At 40.3% G+C, this 12,499-nt stretch overlaps 1 protein-coding gene across 3 annotated transcripts in view; it reads left to right on the top strand.

Moving 5' to 3' along the window:
• The window catches only part of nlgn1 (neuroligin 1), a 532,296-nt gene that overhangs the window by 104,313 nt on the left and 415,484 nt on the right, over positions 1–12,499 (top strand). The window lies entirely within an intron of this gene.

Genomic DNA, 12,499 nt, shown 5'->3' with positions numbered 1-12,499 from the left:
AAAAAAATTACCAAAATGTAACAAAAAATGACACAAATTTGATTTTTTTTTAAATTGACGAAAAAAATGTGACAAAAAATGACAAAAAAATGACAAAAATGTGACAAAAAATTCACAAAAATGTGATAAAAATTTGACAAAAAAAACAAACAAAAAATTGACAAAAAATGACAAAAAAATTACAAAAAAAATGACAATGTGATAAAAAAAATTGACGAAAAAATTACAAAAATGTGACAAAAAATGACAAAAAAGTTACAAAAATGAGTTGAATACCCAACAAAAAAATGATGAAAAAAAAATCTGACGCGAGGAAAAAGATCCTGTCGGTTCAGGCGGGAGTCAAGAGGTTAATCAGTAATTATTGTCATTAGTGTGTATTAAAAGAAAAACTATTGATTAACTTAGATCGGCTTTCTCACACTCAAATTTAGGTGTATTTTCTGTTTGTTCGGAACATGCTGAACACAATCTGTGAACAGTTGATTCAATAGAGTAAAGTATGAGGACTAAACTCAAGTCATTTTCTTTGAAATCCAATCTTGGCAAATAATTCTTCTGGGTGAACTCCACCCAAGTTGCATTTTTCACAAGTGTTTTTAAACATAAGTAGCTCTCCGATGTTCAGATTGAGGTTGGAGATCCCTGCTGAAGTTGTTATTGATATCATCATACACTTCTCGGTTATAGAGTTGATCAGGTCGTTGACAAGTACGAACACGGGGGTATCGATGGCGTTTTGAATGACATGTCCCCCATTGAGCATGTTTGGGATAGCCTGGATTGGCGTTTTCCAGCTCCTGCCAATGTCCAGCAACATCCATTGGAGAGGAACAGACCAACAGATTTGAGAGGAATGGGCCTATTGTGTATACGGTGCTTGGAAAAATGAGAGCAAAACCAAAAGTATTGCGCTGACGTTTTTATTGAGCATATTGCGTATCCTTTATCCTAATGATTATTTCTCTAACTATCTGATGCTCTGATGTTGTTTCAAAGTGGCTGTGCTGATCCAGTTTGGACCGGTTTTAAAGCAGATGTGGATCAATGCTTCGGACCCGGCGCGCTCTCTATCGACTCATATGCAAACAAAGCCATCGACCGCTGGCCCTCCCCTTTAGCTCCTTTAGCTTCTGTGGCTGTAGCCCTGTAGCGCCTAAAGCCGCTCCACTCATTAGTCACACAGCGTGAACCAGAGCGGGGGAGCGAGGACCAGGAGGAGAGCCCGGTCCGGACTGATTTATCATTTGGCTGAAATTGTGCTTGGATTAACAGATCGGGCACTTAATGCGCCCCACCTTTGATCCAGCCGTTTGAAACATCATTGATTTGGCAAATGTTCCGCCTTTGGCCCGCCGTGGGCACGGAGAGGACAGAGTTTGACATTAGGCAAATTTATTTTTGGGATAAATACATTTCTTTTGTTCGGTGTTTTAGCAAGCGTTTGTTTCCGAGTTCTAAAGCAAACATTTCTGACAATTGCTGCTAAGGAGAACATTGCAGGCAGGATCCAAGGACTATGGTAAAAGTGCTTGTTGATATTAGATACAGACGACATCTTTGCAAAGGCCCATATATGGTCATGTTCGAAGCAGTCAGAGGGAAAACAAAGAAGTGAGAGAAAAAAAACCTTTTTCCCATTTCTCCACCATTACTTTAACAAATGCTGAATTTTGAGTATATTTATCTGCTAAATAAAGGTACAGAGACACTGAGAGGAGCAAAGTGGATCAACTAGACATAATAAGTAGTAGACGTCTGCTCACTCCCCCCCCCCAGTTTATGTTAATGACAATAAATCGAGGTAGAGCCCATGATGGATTTACAGACTCCTCCTACCCAGCTCCGGTCGAGCATGTTCCTTAAAAAGGGCAGGGTCTTCACTGTAGATTTGGCCCTCGCGGGGCATGTAGCTCTGATGCAAATGGCCTGTCAATCAAATTCCAACCCTCGTTAATATACAAGAATTTGAAATTGTACCTTAGGAAAACCCGCCTGGTTTCATTCATTGTATCTAACAGAGCGTTATCACAGGAGCAATATATATCTGTAGAAAGATTAACCAGGCAAAATAGTTGTTTAAACGTGTGTAAAGAGCAATTCTTTTTAGTGCAAAACTAGCTTTTTCTGCTGCCACTAGATGGGGGTACTGAAGCAATGGCGGCCCCCTGCACGGTGGTCACAAAACTGACCATTCGGTTCAACAGCCCATAAACACTTTTAAAAAAGAAGTTTGCGAAGCGATGCTAACGAGTGCTGTTTTTAGCTTCCACTGAAGCTAAAAACTGAAAAAACATCCATTTGGACCAGATTTTGGCTCAAATTTATTTGTCTGTGGTAAATATGTTTATCCAGAAAACAGCTAAAAAGAGTGAACAATTGACTGCGCATAACTTCACATCACAACAACGCCGCCCAAGAAGTGACTTCCTGTTTCGATCCAGCGCACCAAAATAAAAGCACAAAGCTGGTCTCCTTGATTTAGGTAAGCAGGTACTTGCAACATGACAAGAATATAATAATAAGATGGTGCTTTTATTTTGGTGAGCTGGATCGAAACAGGAAGTCACTTCTTGGGCGACGTTGTTATGAAGTTATGGAGTTAATTGTGATTCTCGTGATAAACTTTCTTCCCCCTCGACTAGACCCCGCCCCCTTGTATGACGTGCTGCCAACTCTCACTGCGTCTAAGCTGTATAAAGATTGAAATTTCTATGGACATCCGAAACCCAGTTTGAGTGGGCTGCGAGAGAACCATAACTTTTTACATTTACATGCATTTACATACATTTTACAAAACCAATTTGCATTTTTGCTGCAAATCACTGCAAGCACAAATGGCTAAATTGCACATATTGTGGGAGACAAAAACAGCATCATTGAGAGAACTGTGTTTAACAGTAGTAGAAATGATTCTAAAGCCATATATTCTGGATATTACACTATTTTATTTGCCTGCTAAGTGAGAAAACTGGCTCAAAACCTGAATTCGTTCTTCCTCCAATGTCTGTCCTAAATAACGGTGCCATTTCAAGTGTAGCAGAAGACACTAACCTCTTTAGAATAAGACCTCAGTGATGCACTAAGGTAATGTAGCATAGCATCATCAACCGGAATCTGTGAGAATGACATTAGTTCCTGGTCATTAAAATTGTTATAATTATTGTACTGCGCTCTATCCATGTTGAAAATGTATATGAAGGCCATATGACTTATGTTGGGGCCTGTATTAGTGGCTCTATTTTTAGCACAACAGGAACATTTAAGTGTCTTTGGGGAGACAAAAGTACAAACCAACCAGATGCAAAATAACAAGAATCCTGCAAATAACTGGACAAATTATTGCCAGTGTAAGACATGCATCACGACATCTCAGGCAGAACTGAGAGTAACCATAGCAACACTAGTACACTCCACTTCCTAAAAGCTTTAATATTTGTAGCCTCTGAACGAACCATCCGCCTCCATGAACTCAGGCGCCTTTTGAAGATATTTGCAGTACGCTGAAGCACATAGTGGAGGCATGCATGAACAAACAAGTAAAAATTGATAAAAGATAATTACGCTGTACAAAAAAGTCTTCAAGCCATAAGTAGATGTGAAGGAACAGTGTATTACTTAAGTATTAGCCATCTATTCCCCAAAATGTATTGATTTTTTAAATGAAATAACCACAATCTTGATATATTCACATTAGGACTAGTGCACGTTTCCACAGTGACTGATTTGTGGAGGTTTGAGTGTTTAAATAGTGTCCACTTTAGAGAAAAAAAACCTTTGCCTTTGGCCACAGTTTGCAGCTCAGTGGAGTCCGGTTTGACTTACCAACATAAACCAGCACAAAGCACTAGATTTATTTCCTTCTTCTTGATACTGTTTCCTGCAGAGAGGGAGCTGCTCGTTCTAGTCGGTCCGTTACACAACTGTTGTCTGCATGGCTTACTAGCTTCAGCCCAGTTTTGGGCCCAACCGAGAGGAGACAAAAATGACACAACATGCTTGTTTAGACACAATAGCTCCAAGGGGGCATTCGCACTGGCCTTGTTCAGTCTACTGTAAAATAATGTAACGCTTTTGCCTCGCGGTTTGGGTTCAGACTTCAGAGGTCAGGCTGTATTGTCACACTCTAGGGTGGCCAAAAACAAGTCGCCTCACTAAGCATCCTAGTTTGCTTCATTTTACCTCTTAAAGGAACAGGCCGCTGTGTTTCCATACTGAGACATGTTCTTGCCTGAGCTTAGACGAGTTGATGCGTACCTGTCTCATCTTTGTGCGAGCTTGTGGAAGAGCTTGGTCGCTTCTAACTTCAGCCCGTTTGGAGCTATCGGAATATGCTGGGAGAGGCTAAATGCTAACGACATCTTGGTCGTTTTGTGTGACTGAGACGAACAAACAGACCAGACAAGTAAGTATCAACTCGTCGAAGCTCAGGTAAGAACATCTCTCAGTGTGTAAAAACGGTGGCCTGTTCCTTTAAAGCATGGGGTGTCCAAACTTTTTTTTCATGGGGGGCTGCATATTGAAGCGTACGCGGGGCGAAGGGCCATAGATCGACTGCCGCAAAACCTTCGACTAGCAGAAGGTTAAATTGTGCCCTATACCTTTATGCTTAAAACCTTCATGCCTGCTCTGTCACACAATACAAAGTTAGTTGTTTGGTTAGAATTGTGTAGAATTATTACATTTCAAACAAAAAGTACTATCAAAATAGCAACAAAAAAAGAGAACAAGGATGAAAATACAACAAAAACGTATCAAAAAGTGACCGCCCCAGAAAAAGCCACAACAATGTGACTATCCCACAATAAGTTGGAGTGGGAACATGCAAACCCCACAGAGAAGAAATCGAGCTCCGGAGCTTCTTGCTGAGGGGCGAGAGCACTACCCACTGTGCCACTATGCCGCCCGAAGAAGAATCATGTGCATATCAAAGTCAATGCCTATGATTATGTGAAGGGTGGTTCATGCAGACCTGTTTTACTTTGGATTAGAGTCTACTGGGGGCGATACAATAAGTATTCAGTTTAAATAAGAAAGGCCAACATTTGAACTTGAACTTGAACAAAAAGCACAGTTGAGGCTTTGAAGAGCCAGCCAAAGTGCGAGGTCGGGTATGGCATTAAAGTTAAAGTTTCATTGGCAAAGAATGTTGATATGCGCTGCTCTTGAAAAGTAATCTCAATAAGTGTAGAGAATGAAAAGGTGGTTTCCTGTTTAAAACTTCATGAAGGGAAGCTATCATGTCCCTGAGAAGGAAATACTCTTCATCTTTAAGTGTGAAAAGCATGTGAAAGAAAAACATGACCGGGGCAAACGTATCGTGTTAAAAATGGAAAGAAAAGCATTTTATTTCAAGCGATAAAGGATGATTTTTGTCGGGGCCGGTGCTTTCATTATCGCCGTGAAAACCTTTGGCCACTGTCTATTCACTAATGTGCAAGGTCGGACGGAGGAAAACATCCACGGCATCTTGGACCACTTCAAACTTTTTCAATCAACTTCGCCGTATCTCAAAATTAGACGTTTCCCGAAGACGTCTTATCGGAGCCAAACTTTCTGTCAGAAAAAAAAAAGAAAAAATGGGGCCTCTATCACACACCCAATTAGCTTCTGGTTAAGAGCGAAGCACCTGTGAAATAGATGTGAGTGTTAGCAATTCTGATTATTATTCAGTCAGTCGTTTTAGCGCCGAGCCATAATTCTTGGGTGTAATTACAACTGCTCAGGCTGAATGACAAATCTCCCTCATCTATCTGCAGACACGCGCCGACGCCCCGCTATCGCTCTGTCTCACTGCGCCGTCCATATATTCAGAGAGCACAAGGTATCACAGGCCCGGCCGTGTATACGAGAGGCTGAGTGTGTCAAAGGAGGCGTGCGTAAAAGGATCAACAGGTCGCTTCTAATTAAATGCGGTTGACTGTGGCTGACAAAATGGACAGATTTGTGAATCACGGAGGCGAAGCGGTTGATTTAGCCCCCTCCCTCTTACTCTGTACTTTTACTACTAATAGATACATGTAGTCATACTGCAGACATGTGAAGAACAAAAACAAAGGAGAAGAGCGTGCATAACTGTCTTCTGCAGCTTTAGTGATTCTCAAACTTTTCATATCAAGTACCACTTCAAAAATATTTGGTAACACTTAATAATAATGGTACATTAGTTCATGCATAATTTTCATGAACTTATGCATAAATTAATGCATGATTTTATGATACATTTATGCATTACTAAATCATGACGTCTCAGGAACAAACATGATCACATGTTGGTTCATTGATGACTTTTAAATTAAATGTGTAACTACTGAAATGAATGTACATGAACATCTTAATAATTCATCATGATCATGAAGATCATGTATGAACATCATGACTCATATGGAGGAAATCTACGTGCAAATTATGTCCCCTAAACTAAAGTGGTGCATCATCCTACACATTTTAACCTGTTAAAGTCCACCTTAGTCCTGAAGAAGAAGCAATGATTTCTGGATTGTTATTTTTTTTATTTTATTTTTTCAATTGGAATTTTTGTGTGAAAAACACAATTAAAAAACTTTCATAACAAATTATTATTAAATTACCAGATAAGATCTCCAGAGCTGGTCTTTAACAGGTTAAAAAGTTTAGGATAATGCACCACTTTAGTTGAGGGGACACAATCATAATGAAAACATGTTGTATTAAGGATTAGCAAATGATAAGTTCATGATTGCCGTAAATTGTATCCTATAAAGTTATACTTTGTGTTTTTGCCCATAATTTGCAAGTAGATTTCCTCCATTTGAGTCATGTTCATACATGATCCTCATGATCATGATTAGTTCATTATTTGTATTCTTATGTGAACCTCATGATCATGATGAATTATTAAATTTTTCATGTACATTCATTACAGTAGTGAGACGTTTAATTTAAAAGTCATCAATGAACCAACATGTGATCATGTTTGTTCCTGAGACGTCATGATTTAGTAATGCATGAATGTATCATAAAATCATACATCAATTTATGCATAAGTTCATGAAAATCATGCATGAACTCATGTACCATTATTATAAAGTGCTACAAAATATATGACCTTCCAAGTACCACCAGGAGTCAACCAGGTTAAAGAAAAGAGTCTAAAATAGACGCAATTGGATAAAATGTAAATCTAAACTGGGCATGAACCACCAAAGAAATCCAAACAAACAAAAAAGAAACCTTCAATGCACTAATCTACACTGCCTGACAAAAAACAGTCGCCCCTCGCCCCAATAAAGACTGTGGCGTTGTTTCAATAAGCTTCTGCAATGTCAGAAGATCCCGTGTTCCTTATTATTCTGCGCAGAGATGACATTGGGGTGCATCAGGGAGTCAAACTAGACCAAACGACGCTCTCATGTCCCCCTTAAAGGAACATCAAACTACGGTACTGCTTGTTTACTGTATGTCATTAAAAAAGGCATGTTCTCGTGAACGCTGGAATGACCCAGGGAAGACACAGTGCGGGCAAAGAGCTTCCACTGTTGTTAAACTCAATGCAAAATGCTCACTCAGGAAAATCCTCTGACCCTGGCAAATGAATGGACGAAATAATTAGACACCGAACTTAATGTTAAATCTATATTGGTTTAATGAGGGACACTCTTATAGATTGACTGGTGCCTGCATAATTGCTATAGTGGAATTGTATCCTCCGTCAGCCAGTTAAAAGCGCAACACAATGTCAAACTGATTGGCGACGCCGCTATATCTTTTTGCTTTTCTCTTCCATGTTTGTCTCCGGCTGTAAGGGAAATATCAAAGCTCAAGCGATAAGTCGAAAATATCTCCAAAACACGCCAGAATCCAGCGGAGAACAGTAAATCAACATCCAATCCCCCAAACTGCGCGGCGTAGATAATATAACGCCGCTGAAATTGGAAGCACGGAGTTGTTTTGTTCGGCCTTTTTAAGCTTGTCATCTGAATCTCTCCGAATATTGTCAGCCCGCTTCATTATTCCCCGTGTAGCGCGGAGAGATTTCCGGTAGCAGGAGTTACAAACAAAACCAAAAAAAAATAAAGGGGGGGGAAAGAAGGGAGAAGGGAAAGCGATCCTTGGGGGTCTTCCCGGCTTTGCTTTGGTAATGTGTCGCCTCCCGCTGTCACGACGCCGCTTCACTCATTTAGCCTGAAACTAGAGCCGCGAGGGCAAAGCGAATCCCCCCCCCGAAACGAAAGTCGGTGCGGGAAAGCTCAGATCCTGATGAAAAATGATGATGTATTCTCTGTGTAGATGTCTTGAGTTGGTTAGGAGTATTGTGGGATGGTTGGATAATGTGGGAGTCTTGTGAAGTTCAACTTGTCTTCGGAGCCACAAGATAATGTAGAGCAGGGGTGCCCAAAGTGGGGCCTGAGAGTGACCTACTTTTGCGCTGTGGTTAATACTAACTCTCTTCCATTCATTCTCAATGGTAAATATGGATGCAGTGCACTTTTTGACCACCAGCGTCAAATTGGGGGCGCTGTTTCACTCCTTTCGCAAAGTTAAGGAAACACTGTTGTGGTGTCTTGGTATTTATCAATGACAGCGCGTTGTAGCATCAACTTTCACAGTTTTCCAACTTTTATTGCAAAGGTTGTTGACCTCAACAACAGCATATGTTAAAAATTTACTAATAAAAGAATTGATGCTGAACTGACACTTTCAAAATAATCTAATGTGGCATTTTCTTTGAGTTAACGAATGAGGTAAAGTTACTGTAGGTGCTGTAGATGCAGGTGTTTTTTTTGTTTTGTTTACATTTTGCACTACATTGCTACAATTGTTGATTTTGTTCTACTAAAATTAGGCTTTTGCCATAGTTGCCGTATGTTTTAATATAGCATGTTATTTGCATAGATAGAAACAAATGCAAATGTAGGCCATCAAAAACATTAAAAGTAAATAAAATAAAGTGACTTCATAATTTGCAGTTATATGTGTTTTTCGTGCTTGACATCGCCAGGACTCACAGGCACATACCATTGTGTAGGGGTGTCCGTATGTGCAGAGAGAAAAAAGTAGTACACTCAAAATACACTCACATACTGAAAAGTAGTGTGCAGCGGTGGTCACTAAACGGGTCAGTAGAGTTCGGGAAATTCCACAGTTACCATGGAGATCCGCCATCTGTGCAGCTGTTTGCATACATTTCCATTGACTAACATTAGCTAAAAACAGTATAAAAAGTGGAGAAAAAAGCCGTGGAACAACTCTGTTAGCTGCTGAGTTACTGCTGGAAAATCCATCTAACTCCCTGTGGTGTCCAAGTGTTTTAATTTGAACAATAACTCCAGTATTGTAACTAGTGATGCACGATAATGCCAATTTGAACCGATAAGCGATAATTCCGCATGTCCCGATACCGATGACACCGATAATTATGTATATATATTTGCACTTTATTTTGTGACAAGAACTCAATGTAACAGTTCACAGTTCTGTGCGATATGACATCACATTCCCAGCTGCTCCTTTTGACATGAAGGAGCAGCGACTCTACTCCGAGCTCCTCCCGGTTAACTGAGCTCCTCACCCGATCTCGAAGGGTGCGCCCAGCCACCCTGTGAAGGAAACTCATTACGGCCGAATATTATTAGTATTTTTGTTCCTTCCGTGAGGCGCCCAGTACGGAAAAGCAGAGATATGTGTCGCACATGGGCTCTCTGTACCAAACTTCAGGGCTGGTTTTCTCTAATGAGGTTTTTGTTCCACTCATGCAACAAATTAGCCACTATAGTAGCTCCTACAGACTCTGAACTTTCCATTCTTGGGCTTAACAAAAGTTTTTTTTCGGAGGGATTTTGTAATATTTTATTCCCAGCCTGATTTATGCAGCTTTGAACCCAAAAAAAAAGGCGAAATTAGAGTTTTCCGATTTTTTTCTCTTATGATTTGCTTATTCAAAAACTAAACAAGATCCAAAATCCCGCCCAAATAAAATCTTTGTTTCTACAAAATAAAACCATACATTTAATCAATCCATTTTTTCCCCATATTTACATCAGTAATGTTTAACAAATGTAATCTGATCTAAATCACATTCACCTGCAGTGCCTCGCCTTCGATTAAAAATGCTGACAAACATTGTGTTAGTGCTTTCTAAATATTAAATGACTTTTTGATGTCCTCTACCCACCCGGCGACTGCGCGCATAAAACGCAGTGGTCTGGAGGGGGAGCAATTGCAGACGACAGAAATACAGCCAACTTCGAATGAGCAAAAAGTCCCTCCTACACAGTCTGGTGGTTTTATTTCTCCGGGACTATTTTTAGCGGCGTAATAATATTTTCATGTCCTGGCGCGTACGCGGGGCTCGCTCCCTGGGACACCGGTGACATATTCCATTTCACCCGCTCGAGTGGCTGCCTGCTCGCGATCCGTTTAGGAGTGAAGGCTTTTTAAACGCGCAATTATTTATAGTATTAGCTTTTAGGATCATGTATGTTTCGCCCGGATCCCGCCCCCCCCCCCTCCGGGCCGCACGGGCACGTACGCACGTCCTGACCCTCACCCGGGTGTCTCCTCCGCGGGGCAAATGACTTCCAAAGTCGGCCTGTGCTCCTCGCGCCGCTCATGCTGATTTAGAGCAGGAGAAAGAGCCGGGCCCGGGATGGATAGATGAAATATTGATGAAAAGCTAAATGTGTGATTTGTAGCATGGCATCAAAGGCATCTGCTTCACTGCTGCTGCTGCTGCTGCTGCAACCGGGGAGAGGGAAGAGCGGAGAGAGGGAGAGCGGGGATGAACCAGAAATATGTGGAGAGGGGATATCTCCAAATTAATAAATCCAAGTGTGCAGCTAAATGGGAATTTTGCCCACTTGTTCAAGTTTTCATCTATATGGTTCGATTTTTTATTTTTTGATCATCTCACATTGGAGAAATTCACTTGTTGCAGCAGCTCTTATAGGTGCAGACAGTGAGCCATCAAAGAATAAAGAGATCTTATGTACTTCAAAGGGAAAATACACCGGCTCGCCAAAAAAGTCACCGCACAAGCAAAGGTCTCGCTCCTTAGCTTTGATTACAACACACATTCAGCAAGATCTTGTGTTGATGATGATGATGGGAGAGTGTGGCCACGGTTCAAAGCCTTCTCCAGCACATCCCAAAGATTCTCAGTGGGGTTAAGGCAAGACACTGCAGGTGAATAGGAAAAAAGAAAACATTGAGAGATATCAATTTGAAGTTCTGCTGTAGATCACGGACTAACCCTAACTCTTTTTTTTTATATTTAATTTTAAAAAAATATACATTTTATTATGTCCATCTCTAAATCTAAATAATGGATAGACCTTGGTTCAAATGTATTGAATTATTTTGTTTGCATATTACTCACTAAGATTTTTCAGAGGGTATTTCTGATGTCTTGTTTAGTTTTTGAATAAGCCATTTGAACTATATAAACTATAAACCAGGACACTCTTGAAAAAGAGATTTTTATTCTCAATGAGTTTTGTCTTGGATAAAAAAGGACAAATAAATAGAAAATGAGTGAAAAGTTCTGTTTAAAATTCGATTTTGCTTTGATTATTGGGGTCCAAAGCTCAATTATTCAAGCTAGGAATTAGATATTAAAAAATCCCTCAAAAAAAAAAAATATTGGTAAGTCCAAGACTGGAAAGTTCAGAGTCTGTGGGAGCTTCTAAAGTCGTTGCATGCATATACTGTTAAAAAAAAATAAACAACTCACTCTTCCCCTTAACACAATGACTACGTTCGAGGGGGAAATCTTGGCGGATTTACAGACTCCTCCTCCCGAGCTCTAACGTAGCATGTTCCTAAAAGGGCACAAGGGCGGGATCTTCATTAGCTCTAATGCTAACGGCCAACAATCAAAGTCCGGCCCTCATTAGTATACGAGGTCTGGTTTCTTTAATTGCAACTACCCCAGCGTTATCACAGGAGGAATATCTAGATGTACAAAGTTTAGTAAAGTTATAAACCAGGCTTTAAAGTAGTTTTTAACGTGTCTAAAGTGCAATGCTTTCCGATGGGGTAGTAGCGGCTACATAGAGGTACTACAGCAATGGCAGAGCAATGGTGGCCCCAAGTTTCATCGTTACAAAGCACAGCGGCCATTGGTTACATGAGTGGAACAATCAAAATGCAACACAAAAACCTTTTAAAAGACTCCAATTCATTTTCAAAACTAAATTAAACCTCTTCTCTTTATAAACAGATGTCTAATTCATCCTCATTTGTTCTTTAAACTAAAGAAAGATCGCTGTGTTGCCGCAGAATCATGTCTCCAGAAGCACTTGACACACATCGCCACATCACACGGCGTCCCTTTTCATTCACATATCTCTTTCTGTTTCATAAAAGAATGAAAGCAAAGCGTCTGTTCAAAGACTAACCACACACAGAACATTCGATTGTTCTTTCGAAATCCCACCTGTTGCATTTGTTGTATACTGTTCCTGTAGCCTGGATATGTTTTGTCGATTATCTTCTTAAAGAAAAGTGCAAGCTGAGGAAG

The sequence above is a fragment of the Gobius niger genome, assembly GCF_951799975.1.
Source record: "Gobius niger genome assembly, chromosome: 17".
Classification (NCBI taxonomy): domain Eukaryota; kingdom Metazoa; phylum Chordata; class Actinopteri; order Gobiiformes; family Gobiidae; genus Gobius; species Gobius niger.
Note: the sequence above shows the minus strand (reverse complement) of the source record. Positions and strands in the feature narration are given on the sequence as shown.